Source organism: Piliocolobus tephrosceles, chromosome 19 (genome assembly GCF_002776525.5).
Source record: "Piliocolobus tephrosceles isolate RC106 chromosome 19, ASM277652v3, whole genome shotgun sequence".
In the NCBI taxonomy this organism is placed as follows: domain Eukaryota; kingdom Metazoa; phylum Chordata; class Mammalia; order Primates; family Cercopithecidae; genus Piliocolobus; species Piliocolobus tephrosceles.
The window spans coordinates 10,339,625-10,355,825 of NC_045452.1; the positions used below are offsets into that span (position 1 = coordinate 10,339,625).

The window sequence follows — 16,201 nt, forward strand, 5'->3', positions numbered from 1 at the left end:
CCCAGCTAATTTTGTTTATGTTTTCTAGAAATGAAGTCTCAGTATGTTGCCCAGGCTAGTCTCGAACTCCTGGGCTCAAGCGATAGTTAATTTACTTTTGCAGGGCTGTTTTAATTGTCCTCTTGCAAAGGTGTGGAAGTTACATGATGGGCCTTTCATGTGTGAATTTCTTCCCTACTTGTTGGAGGGTAAACAGGGATCTTCTCTCTCTTCCTATTACAGACCCTCTTCTCAACTCTTGCCAACCTCCCTTGCCCTCTGGTAACTAACCTAGTGATGACTGATTGGGGAAGGGAGAAGGGAAAGAAAAATAGGAAGGATAAATGGGGGACTCCTCCTCCCCCAGCTCCTTATCTACTTTCCTCACTTTCACCTATACCAGAAAGGGGTTTCCTTGCTCCTCCCTATTGTACATAAGCAAAGACCACAGTCGAAGGTGCGGTCACACATAAGTGGGATGTTAGGATGCCCTGCTCACGAGCTTCGGCAGACAGAACTGGGATGAGAGGAAGGAAACGTCCCTGGCATCTCATGATGGAATGCTGTTACCTCTTTGCAAATGGTGCCCTGCATGATTAATTCTATGGTACTTGGTGTTGTGCAGTAAAATGTCTGGAAGGGAATTGATTGGGTCTGGTAAGCCAGATGGGAGCCCAGAATGGCAGAGTGGGATGTGACTTGCAGGTGGCATCTGCTGTTCTAGTGCCTCTTTACAGAAGATGACCTGAGCTTCCGGAGGCTGCCGCCTGTCCAGGTTCAACAGCTCAGGCAGTCTGGAGTTGTGGAGGGCTTGTCCTCAAGCCTCATCACACAAAAAAAGTAAAAACCCCACCCCTTTGAAAAGAAACTTACTATTTCAGAAGAGGGAGGTGAACCACCGATTTAATCTTCGCTTACTGACTTGGAGCCAACTCTCCATTAGATTGTAACCTCCTTCCGGGCAGGGTTGGTGTCTCAATCTTTTTAACATTTTTCAGCTGGGTGTGGTGGCTTACACCTATCATCCCAGCTTTGGGAGGCTGAGGTGGGATGATCGCTTGAGGCCAGGAGTTTAAGACCAGCTCGGGCAACGTAGCGAGACTGTTCCTACAAAAAAAAATTTTTTTTAAAATTTAGCCAGGTATGGTGGTGCACATCTGTATTCTTAGCTACTTGGGAGGCTGAGGTGATAGGATCACTTGAGCCCTGAAGGTTGAGGCTGCAGTGAGCTGTGGTCGTACCACTGCATTCCAGCCTGGGTGACAGAGTGAGACCTGTTTTTAAAAAAAAAAAAAAAAAAAAATTTAATGCAGAAAACATTCCCCAGTTCAACTTAAAGAGCCTCTTTGTTTGAATTAGGAAAAGCTGTACCTTCCTCAAGATACCTGACTTCTATTTGCTGCAAATCGGTCATAATGTGAATCTAGGATGAGCACAGATCTGAACAGCACCTCCTAGAGTTGTGCAGTGCACAAGGCCAATGCCCAGAAGGCACTCTTCCATCTCCCTGTTGGCTGATGTGGCACCTAAGTTGTTCCCCCTTCTCTAATGCTTCTCCCTCAGCAATTCTGATTTGCTGCTGCTTATTTCTGTAGTCCTAGGAAACCAGGGAACCATGTTTGTTAGAATTGTGTAAAGTTAGGGAACAGAGACATGAAGGGGGTGTGTAAGTAGTTTAGTATGTGGACTGGTTTGGCTGCTTTTCTGCTTTGTGCTGGCTCTTTGGAGATCAGCTGACTGGAGCACGGAGTCCTCAAATTTTAAGGGCATGTAATAAATGGATGCGCCTTTTTTTTTTTTTTTGAGACAGAGTCTTACTCTGTCACCCAGGCTAGAGTGTGTAGTGGCACGATGTTGGCTCACTGCAACCTCTGCCTCCCAAGTTCGAGCGATTCTCCTGCCTCCTGCCTCAGCCTCCTGAGTAGCTGGGATTACATGTGCACAACACCACGCTTGGCTAATTTTTTGTATTTTTAGTAGAGATGGGGTTTTGCCATGTTGCCTAGGCTAGTGGATAGGCCTTTTATGGTGCAGAAATGGCACCACTATTTTGTGGGTATTCCTAATCACCAACTTTTAAGTTAACTTGTGTTTTTTTTTTTTTTTTGGACTTGGAGTCTCGGTCTGTTACCTAGGCTGGAGTGCAGTGGCTCGGTCTTGGCTCACTGCAACTTCTGCCTTCAGGGCTCAAGCAATTCTCCTGCCTCAGCCTCCTGAGTAGCTGGGATTACAGGTGTGTGCTGCCATATCCAGCTAATGTTTGTATTTTTAAAATTTTTATTATTATTATATTTTGAGATGGAGTCTTGCTCTGTCGCCCAGGCTGGAGTGCAGTGGTACAACCTCGTCTCACTGCAACCTCTGCCTCCCAGGTTCAGGTGATTCTCCTGCCTCAGCCTCTCAAGTAGCTGGGACTATAGGTGCCCGCCACCACACCCGGCTAATTTTTCGTATTTTTAGTAGAGATGGGGTTTCACTGTATTAGCCAGGATGGTCTCGATCTCCTGACCTCGTGATCCACCTGCCTTGGCCTCCCGAAGTGCTGGGATTACAGGTGTGAGTCACCGCGCCCAGCTAATGTTTATATTTTTAGTAGAGACGGGGTTTTGCCATGTTGGCCAAGGCTGGTCTTGAACTCCTGACCTCAGGTGATCCACCCGCCTTGGCCTCCCAAAGTGCTGGGATTACAGGTGTGAGTTACCATGCTCGGCAAGTTAACTTTCAATAACCTGGTTTGGGTGTAAGTTCTTTTTAGTTCTTCAAACTAAAACCTTTAGCCGACTGTATTTAAGAGGAATTGGGAGGACAGAGCAGTGTTTGTCATTTTGCTATGCAGACACGGGTGCCCTGCTAATTTTTGTATTTTTCACCAGGTTCTTTAAGCATGTTGTAAACTTTGTAGAACAAATTGGTTCTGGGTTTCCTTTGATGGGAGAGACTGCAGAGTGCTGAGTCTGGAGCCAGACAGCTTGGGTTTGAATCTGGACTTTGGCAGTTACCTGCTGTGGAAAGATGGCTTTGCCTCTCTGGATCTCAGTTTCTGCATCAGTAAAATGGAGATAAACATTTCCTAGCGTTGTTATGAGGATTACATGAGTTACTCACAGCATGCAATTTATATTTAGTGGGGATGAGGTTGAAGAAAATACATAGTTTCATGCTGCTCCTCACATATACCTAACGTTTATGTTGTAGTTCCCAAGTGGTTGGAAATTCGTATTCTAAAGTGGTAGCATATCAAAGTTAAAGGAATCCAAAAATGCCATTTACTGAGAAGAGAAGTGATCATAACATAGGAATTTTTTCTTTTTTAACATGCTTAGTACCTTTCTACTTGGACATTCATAGGCTCCCCAGAATAGTTCTTAAGCACTTTGCAAGAGGTGCAGGCTGCTCATTTCTCCGATTCCCAGTTCCTTCTGTTTCCTGGGAGAAATGCTTTGCTGCAGCTTCACCTGCTTATCCCTACTTTCTACAGCTGGATCATTGTCCAGGCCTTAAGCTCTGTCAGTCAGGCACGTGTGCACACACAGACACACACACGCACAGCTGGATGTGAATTCTTGAGTCCAGTGTGTTTCTTTCTTTTTCTTTTTTTTTTTTTTTGAGACGGAGTCTCGCTCTGTCTCCCAGGCTGGAGTGCAGTGGCCGGATCTCAGCTCACTGTAAGCTCCGCCTCCCGGGTTTACGCCATTCTCCCGCCTCAGCCTCCGGAGTAGCTGGGACTACAGGCGCCCGCCACGTCGCCCGGCTAGTTTTTTGTAGTTTTTAGTAGAGACGGGGTTTCACAGTGTTAGCCAGGATGGTCTCGATCTCGTGACCTCGTGATCCGCCCGTCTCGGCCTCCCAAAGTGCTGGGATTACAGGCTTGAGCCACCGCGCCCGGCCGAGTCCAGTGTGTTTCTAGGCTAGCCTGCCTGTTGTTCCAGGTTGCTCCCAAGGAAAGGAGGGTGCTGATTCCTCCCTTGGATCCAGCCGGACGCGTGGAATGCTGTGACATACTAAGGCTGTGCTCTGGGGGCCTAATTACATGGGACTTGTGGCAAGCATAAGTGACTTCAGCGCTTGGTTTGATCCAGCGTGTGATTTTGCCAAGGCAAATACTTTTTAAATCTTAACCCCCCAAATTAGACACATTGACTTTTTCTAAAAATGGGAATGATTGGAGAGCATTATGTTTTTTTTTAAAATTCCCTCCCCCTCCTGACCTCCCCCTCACCAAGACTGGGCTTTGCATTCCTCTCCTTGAATGGAGAAGGTGAGTTCCATCACTGCCTACCTCCCCCTAACATTCCTGAAGCTGGGTGCTAGAAAGATGCCCCTTTCTGAAGGTGTGTGTGTTTTCCACAAGAGGTTCTGCTCCTTCCTACGTCAAGGCCAAAGAAAGGATTTGCCATCCTGGTGGAACTTTCCTAACTGGGAACTCGTCCTAGATTTCTTGGGATTCTGATCCAGAATGTGTATAGGGAAAACTGTTGGGTGACTTCCCGTGGTGACCTTGAGCGTGTCTGAGAGGCTCAGCCAGAATTTCTTGTGTGGCCTCTGGGTGAGCTAGCAAGCAAGCGAGGTCAGTGGGCCTTCCCGCTCAACACCCTGTCTCTCTCCTCAAAGTGTCTTGGGTAAAGGGCATACTCACAGGGTGGAATTAATCTGGCGTTAGAGAGTGAGCTTATTCTTATCTAGTCTAAACTGGAAAAAAAAAAATGCCTTTAAATAAGCAACCTAACCTCACCCCAGAAAACAACTCCTAGTTAACCTTGGCTCCTCTTCCCTAGGCCTCTGTCTGTAAGTCTGAGTGACCTGGTGGGATTGATCAGCTTTGAAGTCCTAAGGTGCTATTTTAATAATGTTCTTTTACGTTGCAGGTTTCGAGACTGATTTAACTAGATTCTGGAGGAGCTTACTTTACAGCATTCTTAAGAGCTCGAACAATCTTGAAAGAGTTAAACTCTAATTAGCTCATTCCTAAGGTATTTAATGCCCTTATTAAAACTCAACTGCTCGTTCACTTTTTTCTTTAGTGAATCAGATTTCTTGAGGAGCTGAGCCTTCGCTCCTCAGATCACAGGCTCACATGTTGAAGCTGGCAGTGCTAGAGGCTAGTTCCTATCTGTGTGACAGCATTTTTAATTTAACAGGACCGCCTTTGATGTTCCCAAATATTTATAGGCAGCTTTAGATCATTTCAGTGTGTGCTTTCTTTTTCTTCTCTCTCTCTCTCTCTAACTGGAGCAAAAGTTCTTCCTCATGCAACAGCCTTCCTTTTATCCTGTTTAGTTTATTTTTGTTTCCTTTGCAGCTTTGGCAAAGGCTGTTTGGCTGCATTCACACACACACATGAGATTGACCCTTCTTTTTGCTTCTTTGGTAAAGGCTACCTCTCTGTATCATCCTGCCTGCTTGAGATTGCTTAAGGCACTTCTCTTCATCCCTTGACTTTCTTCAGGCTGAGTTTTTTTCTAATCTGGCTCAGGAATCTGTTCTTTGGCTGACCTGAGAACTTTCAGACTATCATGGAGACCTGGGCATTGTGTGAAGGTGTCTTTTTTTTTTTTTTTTTTTGAGACAGGGTCTTGCTCTGTCACCCAGACTGGAAGTGCTGTGGAATGATCATAGCTCACTATAACCTTGATCTCCTCAAGTGATCCTTCTACCTCAGCCTCCCGAGTAGCTGGGACTACAGGCACTTGATACCACTTCTAGCTAACTTTTTTTTTTTCATTTTTTTTTGTAGAGATGAGGTCTCACTTTGTTGCCCAGATTGGTCTCGAATTCCTGGGCTCCGGCAGTCCTCCTGCCTTGGCCTCCCAAAGTGCTGAGATTACAGGTATGAGCCACCTCACCTGGCCTTAAACGTGTCTCTTTATGGATGGCCAGGCTGTAATATCCTACTCTGCTTGCCGGCATTGACATTGATGGGGCCTAGGCAAGTTAGGATTTACAGTGTATCTTTTGCAGATAACTGTTATAACTGGGGCAGGAAATTCAGATAGACAGAATTCTCTCCTGATCATTTCAGGCTTACTCTGTTAGACTTCTTGGCTGAAAATAACAGAGAATCAAAGATTTTGGTTTCAGGGATGGGAAAAACAGGGCTGCGAGATAGATTTGTTAAGCCATTAGGAAAAAGAAAAAGGAAACTTTGTACCAATCAAAACCAATGATAGAACAGAGGATAGTGCTTCCTCCAGCTTGGCCTCTGGGTAAACATTCTGCTTGTGAAACAATCCAAATTAGTGAGTTCTCAGTTGCTGTTACTTACCTGAGCCTGGCAGACAGAAGGCCAGAAGATTTCATGGCTTCTTCCATCCCTGCTGGCTGTGCCTCCTATTACATGGAAGCCTTTTAGTGCTGAAGGTCTCATAAGTGGTTGAAGAAATTTGTGAATGAATGAACACTGTGTGTAAGACACTATTCTTGAGACCTTATACTGTTTTTCTCACTAGATCCTTAAGAGGATTCTGAGTGATAAGAGATTTCATGTCTTTTTCTTTAGATGAGGACACTAAAGTGCAGAGACGTTTATATAGCTAGTGAATGGAGAAGCTGGCCTGGAGCTCAGGACTGTGTCTTATAGCCTCACTATGAGGTAGTTGGAGGCAGGTAAATCCAATGGCAGTCTGCTAACCTCTTAGAGCTAAAAAAAAAAAAAAAAAAGCCTGTTGAGGCTGAGCACGGTGGCTCACGCCTGTAATCCCAGCACTTTAGGAGGCTGAGGCAAGTGGATTGCTTAAGCCTAGGAGTTTGAGACCAGCCTGGGCAATGTGGTGAAACCTCATCTCTACAAAAAAAATTAAAAAAATAACTGAGTGTGGTGGTGCATGTCTGTAGTCCCAGCTACTCAGGAGATTGAGGCAGAAGGATTGCTTGAGCCTGGGAAGCAGAGGTTATAGTGAGCTGAGATGGCGCCATTGCACTCCAGCCTAGGTGACGATGATACTCTGTCTCCAAAACAAAACAGAAACCTCTCAAGGCTAAACTCTACTGTATATTGCATTGTGCGAGTTCAGAGCTGACCAGGCTGTTGCCATGTAAAGGGCACAGTGGTGGAGAGTACAGTCCTGGGGCCAGATAGGCCTGTGTTTGCATCTCAGCCTGGTACTGCCAGCTCTGTGACCTTGGCCAGGTCATCCAACCTCTCTGAACCTCTGCTTCTTCATCTATAACATAAGACAGATAGCTTGTACGTCCAAAGGACTATGAAAATTAGATAATATATGTAAGGTATACATTAAGTGCTTAACACATTTCAGTTGGTGTCTGTCACTGCTACAGAATTGTGACTCTCAGAGGGTTCACAGTCCTGTGAGAAAGCATCAGGTAAACCAGCTATTAGAAGACGACTTGGCAGCTACAACAGGGAGATGTGATAGTGCTGAGTAGGAACCCAGGGCAGAAGTCACTGGCTTGGATTTTTATTTTCTTTCATTCAGCAGATACGTCTTGAGTGCTTACACTGTGCTGGCAGGGCCACTGGATCACACTGATTGCTGCCAGCTCCCCCTCGCCTCCCAGTTTTCTCTTTCCCTTCTTAGGAGAATTTGAGCTAAAATGTTAATTGTCACCTGAAGAAAGATTTTCACGGAGTCATTTTCTTTTCTTTTTTTTTTTTTTTTGAGACGGAGTCTCGCTCTGTCACCAGGCTGGAGTGCAGGAGCACGATCTCAGCTCACTGCAACCTCCGCTTCCCAGGTTCAAGCAATTCTCCTGCCTCAGCCTCCTGAGTAGCTGGAACTACAGTCATATGCCGCCACACCCGGCTAACTCTGTTTTTTTTTTTTTTTTTTTTTTTTTTTGCATTTTAGTAGAGACAGGGTTTCACCATGTTGCCCAGGCTGGTCTCGAACTCCTGAGCTCAGGCAATCCGCCCACCTCGGCCTCCCAAAGTGCTAGGATTACAGGTGTGAGCCACCGTGCCTGGCCACATGGAGTCATTTTCACATAAAACGCCAAGGTTCCAAATGGCACAGCCACACTCCCATTTGACCATTTATCTTACATGGCCTTGTGCTGTCCTTCAACTCTCATTTTAATCTTATCTAATTTCCTCTAATTTCTCTGGTCTCTTCTACATGAGAACTTTACGGTCCTTGAGAATGTACAAGCGACTCACCAAGGGAGCAGGTGGTGGCCGCATGGTTTCCCACAGTGCCCAGATGGTGTCCGTGCCTTTCATGGTCTGGTTCCATGGGGATTTGTTGATAAGATTTTGCTTTCATTTGGTTTTCCAACCCAGCACCATATTCACATTTGATTACTGGCACTAGCTTTTTTTCTTTGCAGAGTTTCATTGTCTGAGTCACTGGCTATCTTGAAACATAAGTCCCATTCTCCACACCCCTCTACCCCTTTGCAATCAGTGGGGATAGTTATGTGGTAGATCTTTTTCCCTGCCCACAGCGCGTGGTGCAGGGTAGTGTCAGCATACTTTCACTTGCTGAGTTGATTGGTAACATATTTGAATCTAGAACAAAAGATAAAATTGAAAAGCATTTGTGGTTGTCTTTGTATAGTTACAAATCTCTAAAATAGATTTGAGGTCATTTCTATGTCTTTCCTTTTGAGTTAGCAAGCAAGCTTTCAGAGGGAAGTGGGTGTTTTCTAAATGCACTATTGATTTGAAGCTAACGTGATGCTCTACTTTTGGACCATGAAAATAATGTTAATTTTTGATTTGACTCTGTTTGGAGGGACCACTGGAGTAGGTCATTTATATTCAACTCTGTTATCCATGATTTCTTTAAATAGTGTGTTTAATTTCACATTAAAACTAGCTTCTGTTCAGCTAAAACAACAACTGAAAAGATGTTTCGGAAGAAGGCAAAAGGACAGAGAAAATGCAGCATGCAATGGAAATTGGCTGTTAAGTCATCTCCATAAGGTGATTGAGAGTGAAGTGAAGCCAAGCTTTCTTTCCAAAGAAGCCTCAACAACCCTTTATGTTAACTTACCTTCTCCTGGGAGTCTTGGTGGCCTCCTTTTGTCCTTGGTGTATGTTGCATGCCAATCATGCTGTAGAGAAGGCAGTAATATCTAGAAAAACATCTTGAACTAGTGTTGGGCCATATGCAAGTCTCTTTTGGTGGGGATGTACGAGAGTCACTAACTAGGAACCGTTAGGGAAAAAGAAGTCCAAGAGGGTTGAATTAGTAACCACTGGGGCCTGTACGTGTTGACGTTTGCTTTTTTAAATGATCCTTGTGGCGCATCATTTGCCCCATGTCGTATGGGGCATGTCACCCCGTTCCCTGGATGTCAAAACTAAGAACAGAAGCAAAATCCATTCTGCATTGACTCTCCTTCTTTAGACTTAGCCGGATTGCTGATTGTGTGGTCAGTTGGATGCAGATTTGCTTTTGCTAAAGAAAAAGAAGGCCTGCTTTAATAATACAATGATAAGACCTGTGCTTTCAGTTTGTGTTTTTTAAAGCGGTGATTAGATTTGTCTGGGTGGAAAGCAAAGATGAAGCTATTGGTCAGGTAGAGACCATTGGTCCCCAGATGAGGGCCTGGTGTCTTCGTTGGGTGTTTTTTTTTTGAGATGGAGTCTCACTTTGTCGCCAGGCTAGAGTGCAGTGGCACGATCTCGGCTCACTGCAACCTCCACCTCCCGGGTTCAAGAAATTATCCTTCCTCAGCCTCCTGAGTAGCTGGGATTACAGGCGCACACTGCTACGCCCGGCTATTTTTTTTTTTTTTGTATTTTAGTAGAGACAGAGTTTCACCATGTTACCCAGGCTGGTCTCGAACTCCTGAGCTCAGGCAGTCCGCCTGCCTCAGCATCCCAAAGTGCTAGGATTACAGGTGTGAGCCACCGTGTCTGGCCTCTGTTGGGTTTTTTAGGCGCACTTGTCTGAAGAAACTCTTTTGATTTTGAGCCACTTTTTAGAGCTTTGAAGCTCTTCCTGATTTTAACTGTTGCTACCTATGGAAAAATTGCTCTTTGGGAATAGACAGCAATTTGGAGCTAACGACTTTTAAGCATGGACCTCTCCTGGGGGTGTGTTGGGCCTGTTTACTAACTTTACTGTGGACTCCACCTTCAGACCAGGATGGTTTTCATTGTATTTTTTTTTTCCTCAGAAAATAAACCAAAACTTGCCCTTGCTGATAGAGAGTGACTGTGCAAATCAGGTCTGCATGCTTATGTTCCTAGAAATGCAGTTCAGTGAAAAGAAAACAGCGCCTCAATGGATCAGATGAAACTTGATTTCACCCAGGCTGGAGTGCAGGGGTGTGATCTCAGCTCACTGCAGCCTCTGCCACCCAGGCTCAAGGGATCCTCCTGCCTCAGCCTCCTGAGTAGCTGGGACTATAGGCGCATGCCACCATGCCTGGCTTTTTTTTTTTTTTTTTTTTCTTTTTTGTGATAGAGAAAGGGTTCTACCATGTTGCTCAAGCTAGTTGCAAACTCCTGGGCTCAAGCAGTCCATTCACCTTGGCCTTCTAAAGTGCTGGAATTACAGGTGTGAGCCACCATGCCTGGTCACGCCCAGCTAATTTAATTTAAATTTTTTTTTCTAGAGACAAGAGTTTTACTATGTTGCCCAGGCTGGTCTTGAACTCCTGGCCTCAAATGATCGTCCTGTCACTGCACCTGGACTGATTTGTGTTTGGGAGCCTCACTTTCTCCATTTAACTTTTTTTTTTTTTTTTTTTTCTTTTTGAGATGGGGAGTTTGGCTCTTGTTGCCCAAGCTGAGGTGCAGTGGCACAATCTCAGCTCACTGCAACCTCTGCCTCCTGGGTTCAAGCAATACTCCTGCCTCAGCCTCCTGAATAGTTGTGATTACAGGCACCCACCCCCATGCCTGGCTAATTTTAATAGAGATGGGGTTTCACCATGTTGACCAGATTGGTCTTGAACTCCTGACCTCAGGTGATCTGCCCGCCTCGGCCTCCCAAAGTGCTGGAATTACAGGCATGAGTCACCATGCCCAGCTTCTCCATCAGACTTTGGATCTGGAAGATAGTAAGAAAAAAAGCAAAGTAACTTAGTTCTGTCCTCTCCTAGTGGATGTAAGCAGTCTTGGCCTCTTCATGATGGCCCACTTTGTTACTCAATTATTGGGTATGAAAGTGAGGTCTGCAACAGGCTTTGGATGTTTCAAGGTGTGTCTGGCTATGGTTTGCTTTCTGAGTGCCAGCCTTAATGTCCGCTTATTTTCTGGCAAGGATTGATGGATGTGGCACTGAATAGTTTCTGAATGGTGTTCACAGAATCACTGAGTGAATGCTGGCCTCCTCCTGTGTGTCTGTTGAGGGAGGGCTTATGGACCAGTGGGAAAGTCAGATGTGTCCCTGAGATGGTGACAGAATAACATGCATAGGCTGAGTGCCAAATGCCTGAGGCCCAGAGAAAGTGCCTAGAAATCAGAGAAAGGTCTTAGAGGTGGACCTCCAGCTGGACTCTTAAGGAAGATTGGTGCTTGGATTTGCTCCTCCTGGCTCTTGCTGTGGGGAAGGCATTTCTTGCCGAGACCCAGGCTAGGCTGGCAACTAGTGGAGCTTTTCTAGCTTGTGTAGACCTGGAGGCTGCCTGGCATAGAATGTGCCCATGGCAGGGTGGGGAGAAAGGAGAGGCCAAGTGAGGTGTGGCTGGGAGACAGGAGATCTGCTCTGCCCTCTGGTCTGTCATTTAAGTGGAATCTATTGGAGTCAGCCTTTCTGAGCCTCAGTCTCCACATCTGCAAACTGGGCATGGGGCTAGATGAGATTCCTGGAGGGAATCGGGGGATCTGCAGCGGTGCCTCTGAAGGATGTCTGGGGACAGCAATGGGAGTGGGGAAGAAACACACTAACTGGGGAACTGGGGAGGGCAAGGAGGGCAAGTTAGGGGAGGGATAAGAGGGGCTTTGAATGCCAGAAAAGGGTGTTTGACTTTTATCATAAAGACCAGTGGGTCCCACAGCCAGAATATAGGTGATGTCTATGTGCATGGCCATGTTTTTGGTGACCCGACTCCCGCCTGCCCTGTGTGTCCTCCAGCAGCATGATATGTAATTGCAGCCCTCACTGCACAGCAGTCAGGAGGCTCATTCAGGGGCAGTTTTCCAGCAGTCACTCCTCTCCTGAGAACAGTCTGGAATGTAAGGGAGTAAGTGATGTTCTAGTGACAACCTTGAATTCACTTTATTAAAGATAAATAAATCACATGCCAACTCTGGCCTTTAGCTGTTATTAGTAACAAATTGCTCTCTACCCATATACTTGACCATTCATGACACCTTGGAAGAAAATTGCTGCTGTGGCATTTGACCTTGGTTAGCACTTTTTTTTTTTTTTTCTGAGAGTTTTTTTTATATATCATGAGTATGTAGAAACTTCTGGGGAGCAATTCCTCATTTGCCTTTCAAGTCCTGCCCCTAACCCCTCAGTTTGGGCTCCATCTGTTGACTGCCCTGGGTTTCAGAAGGGAGATTGTGAGTATGCTATCTTGAGCCTGGTCCGTTAGGATTAGGCAATAGAGTGATAGGCTGGTTTGGACATTTCTGGTTATTGACAGTCCTTACTGTGGCTTCCCCCAAATGAATGTGGAATATATTTTTCTAAATCCAGCCAGTGAGCCAAATGAGCCACACTGGGATAAACTTTGTTTGTTTACAAATTATGTAAGAGAAGGGCCCGGCCATTAAATTCTTCTGAGCCAGAATTCCTACCCCTCTTCAAAGTTGTAATCAAACTAAACAAACACTTTCCACAGGAACTAACTCCCTCCCGAGAAACAGGAGCAGATGCTCCTGGGAGGCCTTCAGCAACTTTGGAATGTTTAAAGTAGAAATATGTAACCAAGGTGAAGTTGTTCCAGAAACATTGCCTGCCCTGGCCAGAACCAAAGCACGTGTCAGCTTTTTTATTTAGGGCAAGAGGTGCAGAATGTATTGGGCCAGTCCAGGCAGAATTTTCTCTAGAATGTTTAATTTTTCGTTTTCATCTTAATCCTGCTTCTCATAGTATCAGCTCCTTGTGACCTTTATTCCCTTCTGCTTAAGTAACTTTTTCTTTAAGCTTGATCTTATCTCTTATCTTTTAGCTCTATGCTGGATTACATCCGGGGATCAAGGAGCCCGCCTCTTAAAGCACTCAATTATTGCCTTTCCGTCCCTAGGAAAGATGTCAGCTGTAGCACAAACACTCCAGGGGAGGGAGGCTGAGTCTCACCTTACCTTGGTTATTGTCTGGATAAGATAGGGAGAATTGCCACTCTCCATTTTTTTTTGGAGATCCACAAAGACCATCAATCTAGGCTCAGGAACATAGTTTTCTTTCTTTCTTTCTTTCTTTCTTTCTTCCTTTCTTTCCTTTTCCTTTTCCTTTTCCTTTTCCTTTCCTTCTTTTTTTTTTGGACACAGTTTCGCTTTTGTTGCCCAGGCTGGAGTGCAATGGTTTGATCTCAGCTCACTGCAACCTCCGCCTCCCGGGTTCAAGCGATTCTCCTGCCTCAGCCTCCCAAGTAGCTGGAATTACGTCGTTCACCACCACCACCACACCCAGCTGATTTTTTTTTTTTGTATTTTTAATAGAGACGGGGTGTCACCATGTTGGCCAGGCTGGTCTTGAACTCCTGACCTCAAGTGATCCGCCCATCTTGGCCTCCCAAAGTGCTGGGATTACAGGCGTGAGCCACCGCGCCTGGCAGGGACACAGTTTTCGAATCCTTGCCGATTTAAGCCTTTACTAAGTGGCTTGATTTATTTTGGCTTGGGAAGTTGTGGATTTTTAGAACATCGGGTACATTTGTATTAAAATAGATGTATACTTTCTTAAGCCAATTGCAGATTTTTTTGGAGTTTGCCCAAGATGAGCTTTTCTCAAGGCATTGTCTGAAGAACAGCAGTCCTGCACAATGTTCTATGATGAAAGGGTTCTATGAGGATCTATGCTATGCATTAATGGTGGGGCTCAGTATTTGAGAAATATCTAGTTTTCTCTTAGAGATATATTCTGCACAGTAGTGACTTAATGGCTCTGAGAAATTCTGTTGAAGAGCAATCTTTCACTTTATTTAATCTGTCTTCCCAAATATACTTGATCACAGAACTTTTTCTCAAAGGATTCAAGGTGCTAGGGGACATGGAGTGGTGGGTAGGCAGTATTAGGTTAGTTTAGGGTCTATACTGGTTCAGTTGATGTCCTGTTAGATTTTGAGGATGGAAGGCCAACACCAAGTTAACTGCCAGCTTTCCACAGGGTTCTGGGATATAGTTATCACCACCTAGAATGAATGGTCTGAACACCTTTGAACTGTGGTAGGACTATTTCTTCCATTTCAGCTTAGATTTGTGATCTTCTCTATAATTGGGTGATGGGGTATAGGGAGTTGTAGTATAAAAGAACCAAGAAACAGTGCTTCTTGAGGAATGTAATTTCTACTGGAATGGGAAGATTTACGAAACAGTACCACTGTCCAAGTAGGTATGAAATAATGTCAAGCAGCCTGTCTTGTAGGCATTTTGTAGTCTGTCTTGTAGATAGGTGGGGGCTGCAGGAAGCAGGGGCAGCCTTTATTGTGACTTGACTTACCAAGCTGTGGGGACTGTGATGGCAGGCAGATAAGATAGAGGAGTCCTCCCCAACCCCTGCAGTCCTAAATGCCTCTTCGTTTGCCTCGCCTCTGTGTGTACTGTACTATGTGTGAAAGTCTCTTAGACTCCCCCAAAAGTAGACATTTTAGAGTTGGATGAAATGCATGATAAGAACTCCCTCTGGTACTTCCCAAATGTATTTGATCCCAGAACTCCTTTTTCTCAAAGGACCCAAAGTACTGGGGAACATTTGGTTCCTTCTGGAAGGAGAACTCCCTCTGGCTGATCTGCAGGTCCCCACTGCCGGGTTGTCATCCTGGATTTGGGGGTGGCCACCCTCCGTGACTCTCAGGCCTTGAGATTGGCTATCTGGTTTTGGGGACCTGGTGCCTTGGAAGTGCTGGGCTGAGTTGAATGGAAGTGCATTTGCTGGGTTAGTCTGCCTTGGTTAATGCAGGAAACCAAGGTAGCTGCCCATAGGAAGGATGTGTGTGACATGAGCAGGGCTGAGATACCCCCATTGAGGTGCTAAGAGGAATCTGAGATGAGGAGTTTAAATTCTTCTCCAACTATGTGTTGTATTTCATAGACTGTTGACTTAGACCTTTTTTTTTTTTTCCTTTTTTTTAACTTTAAAAGTTGGAGGCCAGGCACTTGGCTCATGCCTGTAATCCCAGCACTTTGGGAGGCCGAGGTGGGAGGATCACCTGAGGTCAGGAGTTTGAGACCAGCCTGACCGACATGGTGAAACCCCGTCTCTACTAAAAATACAAAATTAGCCAGGCGTGGGGTTGCATGCCTATAAATCCCAGCTACTCGGGAGGCTAAGGCAGGAGAATTGCTTAAATCCGGAGGCGGAGGTCGCAGTGAGCGGAGATTGCACCATTGTACTCCAGCCTGGGCAACAAGAGCAAAACTCTGTCTCAAAAAAAAAAAAAAAAAAATTAGGTTAACCTACCTGATGGATATTGTTGGCAGTTGAGCTCTGTCTATCCTGGGACATTCAGCCTTTTGCCTCAGTAGCTTTTGATGAGGCCCCAGGCTCTGCTGTGCATTAATGGTAGGGCTTAGCCTCAGTTCAGGACCCAACCCCTGCCTTACCCCTCAGCCCCAAAGAGGAGGCATTCTCTTTTTGCAAATGCTGATTATCAGAAATTGTTCTTCCTTACACTGAACCAAATTTCTTCTGCTCCTTGGTTCTGGTTCTGTCTTCTAGAGTATGTTAAGTATCCTTTGGTTACCATAACAAAGTACCACTGGTTAGGTGGCTTAAATGACAGACATACTTTCTCATGATTCTGAAGGCTAGAAGTCCAGGATCAAGGTGATCAGGGTTGATTTCTTCTGAGGCCTCTCTCTTTGGCTTATAAAGTGATGGTTTTCCTGTTTTCACGTGGGCTTCCATCTGTAACTGTCTGTGTCCAAATTTCCTATTCTTATAAGGACACCAGTCATATTGTATCAGGGCCCACCTATATGACCTGCTTTAACTTGGTCACCTCTTTATAGACCCTGTCTCTAGGTAGTCACATTTTGAGGTACTGGGAGTTAGGACCTTAACATATCAATTTTTGAGAGACAGAACTCTGCCCAGAACACAGAGCCATTAAGACATGATGGCCCTCCAGATTTTTGAAGGTGGTTTTCTTGTCACTCGTTTTTTCCTTGCTGAGAACCCCTGTTCTTTCCATTCTTCAT

At 45.3% G+C, this 16,201-nt stretch overlaps 1 protein-coding gene across 1 annotated transcript in view; it reads left to right on the top strand.

Annotated features, from left to right (window-relative positions):
• Positions 1 to 16,201, top strand: part of ZNRF3 (zinc and ring finger 3) — a 172,357-nt gene that overhangs the window by 15,293 nt on the left and 140,863 nt on the right. The window lies entirely within an intron of this gene.